Source organism: Saccopteryx leptura, chromosome 5 (assembly GCF_036850995.1).
Source record: "Saccopteryx leptura isolate mSacLep1 chromosome 5, mSacLep1_pri_phased_curated, whole genome shotgun sequence".
NCBI classification, from domain to species: Eukaryota; Metazoa; Chordata; class Mammalia; order Chiroptera; family Emballonuridae; genus Saccopteryx; species Saccopteryx leptura.
The window spans coordinates 198,607,352-198,621,652 of NC_089507.1; the positions used below are offsets into that span (position 1 = coordinate 198,607,352).

Genomic DNA, 14,301 nt, shown 5'->3' on the forward strand with positions numbered 1-14,301 from the left:
GTCTCCCCATCCAGAAAGCTATCCTTAAACACACCCACCACCTGGAAACAGCTGTATTCTCCCTTTTGACACCCTTAAAGCCCTCTCTAACACATTTACTTTTTTTTTTAACATTTTATTTATTGATTTTTTAGAGAGAGAGGAGTGAGAGAGAGAGAGAGACAGAGAGAGAGAGAAGGGGGAGGAGCAGGAAGCATCAACTCCCATATGTGCCTTGACCAGGCAAGCCCAAGGTTTCGAACCGGCGACCTCAGTGTTCCAGGTCGACGCTTTATCCCACTGCGCCACCACAGGTCAGGCCACATTTACTTTTGAACTCTGTCTCCCCTGTTATAATGGGAGCACCAACAGAAATGTGCCTGTTTCATCATCTCCGCAATCGCAGCACCAATAGGAAGGTAGATGCTTGACAAATATTAGCTAAGAAGTAAATAAATACATGAATGAATGAATGACTGTGTATTTAGGGATTAACACAGTAATATATAATGCAGTATAGCTGTTGATGGATTCATTCAGTAACAATGTACTGGAGTCCATAGGGTATTTCCATTCACTATTTTTTTTCCCCTAGATCTGTTGCTACAGCTACATGCCTCAGGCAAGTTGTGACCATGTGGCCTCGTTGCCTGAGCAATTCTTCCTTCTTTCACCAGGTGGCGCTGAGATTCCAGACTCTGACATTTTATTTTTCTCTTTGCAACCTCTCAGGAGCTGTCCACTTTCTTCTCTATACTCTGCAAAGCAAGATTGCACGAAATTGAGGAAACCTTTCTGTCTTTGGACCAAAATATCATCCCATTTTTCTAGTTTGAATTATTATCTTAATGTTTATCTGGCAAAGGACAAAGCATCTTCCAGAGCCCTCAATGTATGCATTGGTTTTAGGCCTTTGTAAAATAGGTCATTAACCAACCTATTTATTTCAAGGAACATGCTTAGAACAATTTTGATACTGAGAATGAGTCAGAACTTGTTATAACCAGCAGTCGAAGCTCCTTATAGATATACATTTCCTAGGGTGATTGATTCAACAAGGATATACTCAGAACCCCATATGCTCATAGCATCGAGCCTGGCAGCCTCTTCACACGGATGCTGCTGATAAGAGAACCAGTGATGTGGGCATCTTGTGTATTTCTCATCACCTATATCTCCCGAATACTTTTCTCTCTATTTGGGGGAATTTCCAGGTTGTAAATATTACCTTTTCATTCCTGAAGTCAGAACTCAGTTTTCTGGCATCCTCTAAGTTAGGGTGCAAGCCTGTGGTTTTAGGCCCAGCCAATCAGATTCGCCAGAGGGAAACTTTGACCTAAGGGAACAAAAAGCAGAGATGCCAGGTGCCAGGTACCAGGGGGAATCCATTCCTATGACGAGGGCAGCCTGGCAGAGGGCACTTGCATTCCCTGAAGCAGCAGGATGGGAGGCCCTCGTGGGAGGCTCTGGCCTCTGTGGTGCAGGCCCAGAAGCGCTGAGATCCTAGTAGCGAGCAGGCCTGCAAGTTCATTTCAGTGTCGTCCCTGGATGTTCGCCCCTCCTGCAGATAACCCAACCCTCAGGGTCGGGGCACATTCCAACCCCCATTTCCAAATTCTTCTGCTGCCAAACCTGGCTACAGGCAGTTTGACACAAAGAGCCCTAAAAAGATATTCTATTTAGAGAAAAGCTACTCCTTTGTCACTGTAAGTTACTCCTTTGTCACTCTCATTCAGCCAAGATGACCAGGAAAGAATGGAAAAACCGAATGAGGCTGAATTTAACTGCAGAAGTGAAATTCTGTCTGAACGACAACAACAAGAGCATCCTTAGGATGTTCCATGGCATGCACCAACTACAACTATGGACACCAAGTGTATTTCCGATGCTTATTTTCTAAATCACATGTGCAGGTAACCTGCAGGTTGTATCTCTGTTAAATTGACATTGACCTCAATTAAGACACATAAGCTGACGGCATCTCCAAACCACAATGAAGCCAACAACACCCCCAAAACTAGCACAACGACCACCCCCAGATAAGAACCAGCTACCCGGGATTCACAGTGAGTGGGAAGAACAGTCCTGAAGAGAGAGACATGGTGTTGGTGTCCCCGTCACTGCCTGATGCTTGTAACATATCAAAAAGCATCCCCGCTGATCTCTTTGGAGACATGGGGTTCATTTTTGGCGACAAGCAAAGGATGCAATCAAAGGCATCAAGGGAACTGTCGTTGGCGATCATTAATTCATTAATGCTCCTCTAGGCTTTCTCTGAGCAGCACCCGTTCAGGCACTGAGGCTGATTGGGGGGATAAAAGAGCAGCCCCTGTCCACACTCTGGCACAAGAAAGACAGATGAATGTTTAGAAAGGTGTCGAAAACTGCTTCATAAATTAAAATATTTTTATTGTTGTAAGACTAATTCTCTTTCTGGCCAACTATTCTGCAAAAATAGGTCTAACACCAGAAAGGGTCTGTTTATATTATGCGGAATCATGTTGATTTCCTTAATCTGTAAATATGCTTGTTATAAGAAATGATTGCACCCACAGAACCTGTAATGAAATATATGTACTTGTTTATAATTAACAGAATACCACAGAGAGGGATGTCAAGCTATGGATACAGATCTAGAAAGATAGATATTCTCTTGTTTGTAAGAAAGCTTCTCACTCTCTGAGTCTTTCTTTTTCCAGTGCCCTGCTCAGAATAGGTGATTCTAGCAAATTCAAATCCCAGCACAGAACGAAGCTTTATTCTTCCACAATAACAAAGTTAAGCAGGAGCTGCTTTGGTGGGTATGCATGTAAATTAAAGCAGATCATTCAAGTGTTTTTCTTATTTATTTTTCTAAGTTATATGGGAAGTTCAGAGTACAGTTATTTGGAATAGACTCTACCTAGAGTGAATTATGTTGGCAAAGACTAGAAGAAAAGTTGAGACTGTAATATTAGCACCAGGTAAGGAACACAGGCTAAGGAAATGGTGGAATCATGCCAGTGAAGTCAGATTGGGTAGGACTTGAAAGCCACTGGAACCAACTTGTACTTTGTTATTCAGACAAAATGCTATGTGGAAGATCTGGAGGAAGAAAGTGACCTTAGCAAACTAAACCCTGGGGCACTGGGAAAGATCAAGCACCAGCCCCAACTAATTCTCCTGAGTTGAAGCAGGAAGGACAGGTGCCTCCATGGGAGGTGTGAGGGGGACTCATGGGAAGTCAGGGTGGACCATACATGACTCAGGTGTTCTTAGCTGAGAACTTCCTGTTCTTGCCCTGCTGCGGATAACACAGCAGATACTACAGGAATTTATATTTACTATCTCTGCGCGATATGAATTACTCTTATCATATGCTTATCGGTAAGTACTTTCACTTCAGCTTATGCTGCCATGGGTTCAAGTTAATGATTAAGATCATAGGAATCTTTCTCTGAAGCTTTTAATGGAAGGAATCTTCTGCTGAAAATGCTACAACACGGTTCTATTTAAAATGTAAGACCAGCCTGACCATGTGGTGGCGCAGTGGATAGAGCATTGGATTGGGATGCTGAGGACCCAGGTTCGAGACCCTGAGGTCACCAGCTTGAGCACAGGCTTATCTGGTTTGAGCAAAAGCTCACCAGCTTGGACCCAAGGTCGCTGGCTCGAGCAAGGAGTTACTCAGTCTGCTGAAGGCCCACAGTCAAGGCACATATGAGAAAGCAATCAATGAACGACTAGGGTGTTGCAACTAATGATTGATGCTTCTCATCTCTTCGTTCCTGTCTGTCTGTCCCTGTCTATCTTTCTCTGACTCTGTAAAAAATAAATAAATAAATAAATAATAAAATGTAAGACCAAAAAAAAAAAAAAAAAAGACTCTTAAAGTACATTTTCTTTTAAAAATCTCTAATTTATACCTAAAAGAATAATCCAGGACTAAGTAATAGATTTATTTTTGAATTTTCTTTTCTTTCTTTCTTTCTTTCTTTCTTTCTTTCTTTCTTTCTTTCTTTCTTTCTTTCTTTCTTTCTTTCTTTCTTTCTTTTTGTATTTTTCTGAAGCTGGAAACGGGGAGGCAGTCAGACAGACTCCCGCATGCGCCTGACCGGGATCCACCTGGCATGCCCATCAGGGAGCGATGCTCTGCCCATCCGGGGCGTTGCTCTGTCACGACCAGAGCCACTCTAGCACCTGGGGCAGAGGCCAAGGAGCCATCCCCAGCGCCCGGGCCATCTTTTGCTCCAATGGAGCCTCTGCTGCGGGAGGGGAAGAGAGAGACAGAGAGGAAGGAGAGGGGGAGGGGTGGAGAAGCAGATGGGCGCTTCTCCTATGTGCCCTGGCCAGGAATCAAACCCGGGACTTCTGCACGCCAGGCCGACGCTCTACCACTGAGCCTACCGGCCAGGGCCTATTTTTGAATTTTAAAAGTGATTCCTTTTTTTGTATATGTATATAATACTTCAATCCAATTTTTCTTTTTAAAGCAATTCTATTCCAGGTGGTATGATTGCAGATGATTTCTGTTGGCTTATTTTAAATTTTGCTGCATTTCCTAGCCACCAGGGATGAGCTGTTCAAACTTTAATTCTTCCTCTGAATCCCATGTAAACCATTCTCCAAAATCAGTGACTAATGAGTGCCCGATAGTACCCGTAATCCACCTGGTGCTTTAGGCCAAGTGCTCTTCAGACCAGAAGGGAGATTCCTGCCTCACCCCACACACGGAAATAACATTGTTCTCTTTGGAGAAATAAATCAGGCAGTTTCCAAAACTTCCACATTACCTGAGGCAAAGCAAGGATATTTCGCTGAGATCACGCTACAGAAAAATGCTTACTCATTACAACCCCGCTTTTGTTTAGTTGTTTCCTCTGACTTGGCTCCCAGAGACGTTTGGAGTAGACTTATGGGAGGTGAAATCAGTGGGCTCATTGGTACCCACCTATACTCATCATTTATTCTGAGTAAGAACCAGGATGACTTTTGTAAACAGTTTTGGGTCTTGAATTCAGATGCCCAAAAGACACAAAGCGGTTCTATTCATCCAGCTGTTGGAGAACTAAAAATGGCTAAGCAATCTGAGTCTTAAGAATTCAGGAGTAAGCATGCGGTTCCAATATCCTGCCAGTGTATGACCTCTCTCTGCCTCCTGATAACTCGGGTGACGGTGCCCTGCAGCCCTGGAGCTCATGATGCTTCCATGGTAGGTTTCTGTTTGGGAAGCCTTCCACATCCCAAGCTGGGTCCCAGCCACACTTTTAACAAGCCTCTGTCAAATGCCCAGTAAATTTCCTTATTGATTAGGATAGAGAACCAGGGCCAGTTTCTGTTGCTTACAATCAAATGATTCTAACTTGTCACCAAATCCAAAAATTCTATCTCTACCAGGCCTGGAGAGGTACATGCAAATGGGAACTGTGAGGCCATCGGGACACTCACTTAATTTCTCCCCCTAATTTCTGATCAGGAGACCAGTTTATCCTGATGAGTAGCTTCTTTCCCTAATCCAGTCTTCGAAGTGAGACTCACTGGGTCAGTTTCGACCCTCCTGACTCATCTCTGGCCAGAATCCATTGTCATGTTGTGTCTTTGTGACCACCAAGGGCCCAGGCCTGTGGGATGAGGAAGCATAGCTATTTCCAGACCATGGGCAAAGATGAACCCCTTTGCAAGCTGGGCAGACACCACCAAAGAAGTCCGCTTCATCCAAGATGCCATTGTTACTATTAAGAATTTTTTTCTGTAACCTTCCTGCTCTCCAAAATCTAACCCCAGAAAACTTTCCTGCCTCTCCACCTCTACCTCAGTTTTTTCCCCCATTTTTCTTCTAAGCTTTTAACATCATAATCAATGCATATTTAATCCCTTTCAGTGTTTCTAGAGCAGGAGTAAGGAACCTTTTTGGCTGAGACAGCCATGAACGCTACATACAGTGTGTCCGTAGAGTCATGGTGCACTTTTGACCAGTCACAGGAAAGCAACAAAAATGATAGAAATGTGAAATCTGCACCAAATAAAAGGAAAACCCTCCCAGTTTCTGTAGGATGATGTGGCAGCATGTGTGCATGCGCAAATGATGACGTAACACCTTGTATACAGCAGAGCAGCCCACGGCCATGCCAGTCGAGATGTGGACAGTACAGAGGAAAGTTCAGTGTGTTCTGTGGCTCGCTAAATTCAAATCTGTGACCAAAGTGCAACGTGAATATCGGTGCGTTTATAACGAAGCACCACTACATAAGAATAACATTACTCGGTGGGATAAGCAGTTGAAGGAATCTGGCAGTTTGGTGGAGAAATCCCATTCTGGTAGGCCATCAGTCAGTGATGAGTCTGTAGAGGCTATATGGGATAGCTACCTAAGGAGCCCTAAAAAATCTGTGCATGAGCCCACATCGAACTGCACTGAATAGGTATGAAACTGGGAGAGTTTTCCTTTTATTTGGTGCAGATTTCACATTTCTATCATCTTTTGTTGCTTTCCTGTGACTGGTCAAAAGTGCACCATGACTTTACGGACACACTGTATTTTAAAATGTAATTCCGTGAGAGCCATACAATATGTTTAACACAAAATACAAGTAAATGTGTGCATTTTATGTAAGACCAACACTTTTAAAGTACAATAAGTCTCTGAATTCTTTTTAATAACGTTGTTATGCTATTACTAACCAATGATGAATAAAGTACTTCTTACCATTAATGCGACTTCTGGTGCTGCATGGTTTTGCTGATGGCTTTGTAGTCTGGTTGATACATGGTGAGGTTAAGCTTCATGCAGGTGTTGAGACTTCCATCTGTTAAACGTGATCGTAGGTTGGTCTTAATGTTCTTTAGATGTGAGAAAGACTGTTCACATGCATACATAGAGCCAAACATTGTCAGTATAGCAATACTCACACGCTGCAGTGTGTGGTATGTGACGGGAAACGCATTCCAAGTTTTGACAATCAGTTGGTCCACGGGTTGAAGTTTTTTCATTTCTCATCACTTGTGTTTGCTCACCAACTCTGCTTGCTGTCATGCAAGTCTTTCCAAATCTTCATTCAGTGACTTGAACTTATTCACCCACATGTCTGAGGCCTTCAGGTCAGCAACTTGTAGCTCAAAATCTCTGATGGAGACACCAGGGATGTAACTCAGGTCGGCGCTGTCCACTGCACACTGGTGTGGATGGGTGATGAACTTAAAAAGACAAGTGTGCTCACAAAATTCTCCAAAGCACACTTTGAATGACTGCAGGAGATTAGAAGTAAAGCCCACTAGCTGCTGGAGATCAAGATGTTGAGCAGGATCACTTGCTATGCATGCATCTTTAAACTCTCCCAGTTTTTCAAAGTGTAGTAAACGACCTGTTTCAATGTCGGTGATGAGGAGTTCCAACTTGTTTTCAAATGCAAACACTGCTTGTTGAAGGGATAAGACTGTATTTCCAATGCCTTGCATTTTCACATTGAGCTGGTTCAGATGTTCAGTCATGTCTATGAGATAGTAGGACTTCAGGAGCCACTCAGTGTTAGCTAACTCAGGATGCTCGACGTTTTTCATTTCAAGAAAAGTCCGGATTTCGCTCAGACAAGCTGCAAAATAGCTAAACACCTTCCCTCTTGACAAGCAACGCGCATTGCTGTGCAGAAGCAGACCAGGATAATTATTCCCAACTTCATCCAGCAGTGCTTTAAACTGGCGATCATTTAAAGCTCGGGCAACAATAAAGTTGACCACCCAAATGACCAGCGACATCACCTCACCAAGCTGCTCGCCACACATCTGAGCACAAAGCGCCTCCTGATGTAGGATGCAGTGAAAACTTAGGATGGGTCTCTTTTCATGTTCATGAAGAAGCGCTATAAATCCTCTGTTTTTCCCCACCATGCACGGAGCACCATCAGTACACACCGAAATAAGTTTATCCACCGGTAGATTTTTTTTCTTTAGCAAACTCAGTGAAAGGCTTGAATAAATCCTCCCCTCTTGTTGTCTCTTTCATAGGCAAAACAGCAAGACTTTCCTCATGTAGTGTGTCACCGACAGCATATCTTGCAATCACGCTGAACTGGGATAAATGGCTTACGTCTGTTGACTCATCCAAAGCAAGAGAAAAGAATGGTGCTGCATTTATGTCCTTCACTTGTGTTGCCTCAATTTGATTTGCCATCATGATGGTATGATCGTGAACAGTTTTTGCCGACAGAGGCATGTCTTTTATTCATTTAATTATCTTGTCTTTATCCAAAAAGTAGTCAAAATTTCACTGGCAATCTCAAGCATGAATGTTTTGGCATACTCTCCATCTGTGAATGGCTTTCTGTTTCTCACAATTGCTAAAGCACCAGCAAAGCTAGCCGAATTCCAGTCACCTTGTTGGGTCCAAACACGGAGTTGCTGCTGACTAGCTTGCACTCTGCACAGTAGCTCTTGACATGCTTTCTTCCTGCTGTCCCCCGCTGGATATTTTGATGCAAATGTAGTATGGCGTGTGTCGAAGTGCCACTTTATATTTGACCATTTCATCAATGCAATTTTATCATTGCATATTAGACACACTGCAGAACCTGCTCTCTCCACAAAGGTGAATTCCTCTGTCCATTCCTGCTGAAAAGTATGAAACTCCTCATCTTTTTTTCTTTTAGCCATCTTCTTCGTCAAAAGGGTTTCTGCAATTAGCTAGCTGACTACTTGATTAAAAGAAAGGAAGTTTACTTCCTGACCTCACAACAACCCATGTACTTTACGCATTATCCAATAAAAATTTGATGTTGTCTGGAGAACAGCTGTGATTGGCTCCAGCCACCCTCAACCATGAACATGAGCAGTAGGAAATGAATGGGTTATAATACATGAGAATGTTTTATATTTTTAACGTTATTATTTTTTTTTTATTAAAGATTTATCTGCAAGCCAGACGCAGCCATCAAAAGAGCCACATCTGGCTCGTGAGCCATAGGTTCCAGACCCCTACTAGAGCTTCTCTAAGTGACATGGTCCCCTTGAAGCATTTCTGCTGCCTTTAACATCCGGTTTTTAACACTCACTCTTTCGTCTTTCAACATGGGCTTTTTGAGCCCTGATTCTGGCAACCTCTACAAGCTCTGCATTGGCACCTGTGATCACTGCCTGGCATCCAGCATGCCTCTCTCTGTGTGTTTCACAAGATGGTTTGTCAGCTGAGACCATATTGTACATTGGTAAATAAAATTGTAGGGGGCAGTCACGTTAGAAACTGGGCTTGGTCCTCTGTGCTTCATTTGGCTGCCCTAATTAAAATGTCCTGGTTCATGTTACGTAATCTGGAAAAAAGAATTGGTCTATTTATACCTTCCTGGGCCATATATATTAAGATAGCAGAAGGACATAAAAGAATGTTATAGCTGGGGATAAAAGGGAGAATTGCATGATGCTAACACAAGTACTCAAACATTTAAATTTTACATCCCAGTAAATATTTAATAATATAGTATCACCAGAGAGTTACCAACTTATTTTGCTATGAAAAGATATGAAACCAAAGACTAACTCTAAAATCAACAACATAAAAGCAAAGACTTTACCATTAAAAAAAAAAAAAAAGGCAGCAGCAGAATAATAAAAAAAAATCCTTCCCAACAAAGTAGTGCTGATAAACTTGTTATAATCCAGGCCACTGAAGCAGTAGACAGCTCATCAACCCTTTCTGGCAAACCTGCATTTGGAATCCACTCCAGGACACAGTTTACCTTTCCAGAGTATAAAGTTTAAATGGGAGCCAAAGATAACACCACTTTGTAAGAGTTCTTTTTTCTTGAAACCTAGGTTTTCTACAGAAGTGAGGGTCTCTTCTCCCATCTGAGTCTGGGGTCCTCTTGCCCATGACGTCTAGCCAGAAACAAAACGAAGCTGCCCTATGCCACCACTCTGTTAATGGCTCACACAACTGCTCCTGAGCTGGGTAATATTCTCCTTTTCACCCCTGTGGGGTGAAAGACTGAGAGAGGTAATATTACTCACCCACAGTCACAGAGGCTGACAAATTCTGGAGCCGGGATTTGAACCCAAGGACATCGGAGGCCCAAGTTCACTTTCCAAACCATCTTCATTCAGATTCAAACAAGAATTTTGACAACCAAGAGACACACATTTGCATGTTAAAGAAAAGTTACTTTATGAAACAACTTGTTTTATTTTCGACTTCTGACTTGAGACTTCAGCAAATGTTAATGGCCCTGTTGCCTGAGTCAGGGTAGTCATCTGGTTGAAGAGCAATACATTTGAGTCACTTGGACTTTATGTACCAAAAACAAAACAAAACAAAAAACCACAAGGAGCTCTATTTGTGATTGAATGGTTCTGAAATAGGTCACAAGCTTGGGCATGTTGTGATTGAATGGTTTTGAAATCAGGTCACAGGCTCAGACATGAGGATAACGCCTTTGTTTATGTTGGCAAGACGAACCAATTGTGTTATGTAAGTAAAAGTGAATGAGTTGACACCCTGAGGACATTGTTGATGATGAAAACATTATAGACTCCTTGATCATAATTCTTCAGAACAGAGGAGGGGAGCCTGCTTGTTGTATTCCACAGAATGGCTATTAATCTCAAGGATTAAAAAACAATAATTTCCCTCCATCCCCACCTCTTCAGACAGATACCTCTCAACATCTGAATGTAATTCCCCTACATTCCCATGCAGCCTTCGCTTTGTGTAGGTTGAGTTCTTATTGAGTTCAATAGTAGAGACTTTTCTACCCCTGAAAATACCTCTGACCTTCTATGAATGCCTCAAGTTCCCTTACCAAAAACCAAAGGAGTCTTCTAGAGTTTTCTTCTTTTATATTTGTTCACTTGACTCATTTCATGAAAATTGAAAAACTACTGGATATCCATTTCTGTTCTTCCTGGAGTTTGTTCACCCAGACTACGGGGGTCTTTCCACCAGTTCCCCATAGGTGTCCATCCCCTATTGAAGTGCGTGCTTGGAGGTTCATTTAAATTCTGGCAAAACACAATCAGAGCTCAACAATACGTCCCCCAAGTCAACAATCACAATAAGATATGTCAAAGCAGGTTTTTAGCCTACAGAACAAAACAGAATGTACTTTGGATCCACTATAATTAACAATAATAATTCTGTCATGGAACTTTCCTGAATTTCACCCTGATGAATTAGCCAAGTTATATCATTCAAGAAAGCATAGAATATGAATCCATGAGATTATGTGATTTTAAAAGTTAATTATGTAACATATGGTACCAAAGGAATTTTTCCAAAACAAAAGATTGTTTTTGACTAGACCTCTCAACTTGACTTTTTAGCTCCCAAAATTATTATTAACAACAAAAGGTAATGCTGACTGCACCTTTACCAGGTAGCAAATGCTGTTAAAAATGTTTACTCATTTAATTCATTCTCTCCCTTATCAAGTGCGGACACACTCTGTTACTTTAAAGAGGACACATCTTCCCCTTATAGATCTCTATTTCACAGGTATGAAAAAAGATAAAATAAAATGTTCCTTTATATATAAGGTTTGGAATGAAACACATCTTTTTCTAGGAATCATGTCTTTCAAGAACCATAGTATCAATCAAATTGAACTAACACATCTAGAACCGGTAAGGCATTTAATCTCTGTCATTTTGCCACACGTTGTTTGACAAATATTTATTGAGCGCCTCACCTGACCCAAGCATAGTTAGAGGTACTAAGAGTAATAACAGAGAACAAGACAGACATTCTTCCTGCCCTCAGGTGGCTGACATCCTGAAGCAAGGAGGAATTAAAGTTCCTAGATTTTAACTGTAAAAAATTATTATAACTATGACATTATAATAGATAAGAATGACTATGACTATTCTCATTTCATAGATTAGGACAAGGTGAACTGACTTGGTCAGAGTGGAGATAGGTAGCAAGGCAGATGCTAACTCAAGTCTGGCTAAAAAAAATTGTAAAAATGAAACAGGTTTTTCCCATATAAAATGAAAACTACTTACCTTATAGTATAATTGAGTGGGAAGAGATTGGAAAATATGGGGTACGTACACAGCCGTTCCTTGATAAATTATAATTTATAATCATAGGAAAACGGCTCACAAACGAATGCACACTGTGTTTTTCATTGCCTTTGAAATGGAGCATCTCTTTTAATGAGGAACCTTGTTAAAAGGTCTCCACATGTCACTGCATTTCGGAGGATGTGAGATATATTTTTCTATAATGTAACTTTAACTTAACCAACAAGACTGAATTCTACTCAGAAATCACCAAGCAAGTACAAGAGCCAAACAGGTGCTTGTGAAGACAATGATTAATTGTGTTTCTCTTGGAATTGATCTTAACTTTTCTGACACGGGTGTAGTAATCCTCAATTTTATGAATAGGGAAACTGGGCTCAGAGAGGTTGAATAACTTGCCCACAGCCACACAGCTTGTGACTGATGGAGCCGTGGCTTTAACTCAAGCTGCTGAAACCAAACCTGTTACATGTGTTGTATAGAATTGCTTCCTATGTGACAGACAAATAAAGCCCTCCAGGATCTGTGACAACTTGGTCCTCAGAAAACAAAGAATGTATTGATATTGATCTTTCTCCTGTCAGGTGGGAATGAGGAAATAATCAACAATCAATTGGCTCTTACTTGTTTATTGAATGCTGGCCAAGGTAAACAGCACTATGTCACATGCTCTAGGGAGAGACAAAAACAGGAGACAATTTCTGGTATTTCATGGAGGGTTTTGTCTAATTAGTCAGAGAACCCAAGACCTATGCAGTAGAGATGATGGCTTTAATTTTTTAAGAGCCCAATTCCTGTAGTTCTGAATAACATCGAAGATAAAATTTTAAGGCTTTTACTAGATGCCAGGGACTTTCGAGGCTTTGTCATCTTAGAAAAACCCTACTGAGTGGGTACCGTCATCTTAGCCATTTGGAGATGAGGGACCTGAAGCTTGCAGGGATTAGTTACCCCTGGTTTGTCTCACTACTAGGCGGACTCACCAGCATTTCTTTGCTATTCTTCCTTTGACTTTATCCAATTATACAGTTTCCAGCGTCAAAGTTCCAATATTAAGTTGAAAGGAAGATATAATAATTGAGACATCTAAGTTGTCTCTCTTGCATGTCATTTGCAAAAACCAAAGCGTGTGATACATTGAAGCTCTATTCACTGAGTACTTTAGGCGTAGCATTCCTTGAGCAATCTCATGAAATAGGCTGCTGTTATTACTCCTATTTCCAGGAATCTTGAGCTTGACTGTCAGGTTGGTTCCAAAGCGGTGCATTCGACAGACGGGGAAAGTAGTTTCTAAGTTTCCATATGCAGAAAGCAGGTATAGGACTCATACCCAAGTTTAGCCGAAGCTTTGAAGCACAAAACTATATTACTCTTTGAGATATTTGAAAGGCTTTTGTGTTTCTCAGCACGGAGAAACCAGCCATTGTCCTTCTAAGGACTCTTCCATCCCGCCCTCAACACACACGTAAATACGCACACACTTTGTCACCTGCGGTCATTTGGTGTGAAGGTTGGAGTATAATTATCCATTCCAGACTTGGTAAGATTTCCCAGAACCAAACAGGGCCTGGGCCTGTCTCAGTAATGATGGTGGGCATTTCTGAGACACTTTAAGATCTCTCATTAGTCATTCCCAGCAGGATCCCCGTCAGGGTGACTCAGAGACTAAGTGATGAGTGAGGGAGGCAGCCAAGTGAGGAAGAGTGAGTTCTGGGTCTGGGCTCCAAGTCATCATTTTGAATTTAGGGGCCCCTCATCAAGGATGGGTGTGTGTTGATGTCAAAGAATTTACAAAGAACAAGGCTTGCTTGCCTCTAACAATCCAGTGTAAAAAGTAATAGCGACTTTCTCCACTGGACATGAGAAACCAATTTCCCTGAAATAGACATTTTCTTGCTAGCTATTATGAGACTAATGATTGCCTGCCCTTCCAAGTGTCTACTTGGGGTTTATACAGGAACATAGTGCTCAACTCATATGAAAACCCAGCCAGTCTGAAAATATCTTCTTTCTGCCTGAGCAGAACTGCAGAGAGAAAAAGAAAAGAACAAGGGGGTGGGGGTTATAATGCAATAGCTAGCATAACAATAGAAGTTATGATTTATTGAGCATTTATTATGTGCCAACTGCTGTACCAGAAGCAAGGCCCCTACTGGTGAGCTAAATGAATCTTCTGTTTGGGGTTATTTATTTATTACCATCATTATCACATAAGACAACATTTTCATCACAGAGCCCCATACATACTGATCTGCCCCCCCCCCCTGTTGGGAGATATTCCCATTTAAGAAATATTTCCAATATTCTGAGGTATTCCTGGTTTAAAAAAGATGATAT

At 41.6% G+C, this 14,301-nt stretch overlaps 1 long non-coding RNA gene across 1 annotated transcript; it reads right to left on the bottom strand.

Moving 5' to 3' along the window:
- Positions 1 to 566: 566 nt before the first annotated feature.
- On the bottom strand, positions 567 to 10,134 carry LOC136406052 (uncharacterized). The gene is made up of 3 exons (XR_010751615.1): positions 9,955 to 10,134; positions 1,208 to 1,315; positions 567 to 737 (listed from the first exon to the last, which is right to left on the bottom strand). It is a non-coding gene; the product is annotated as an uncharacterized lncRNA (long non-coding RNA).
- Between the last annotated feature and the right edge of the window lie 4,167 nt (positions 10,135 to 14,301).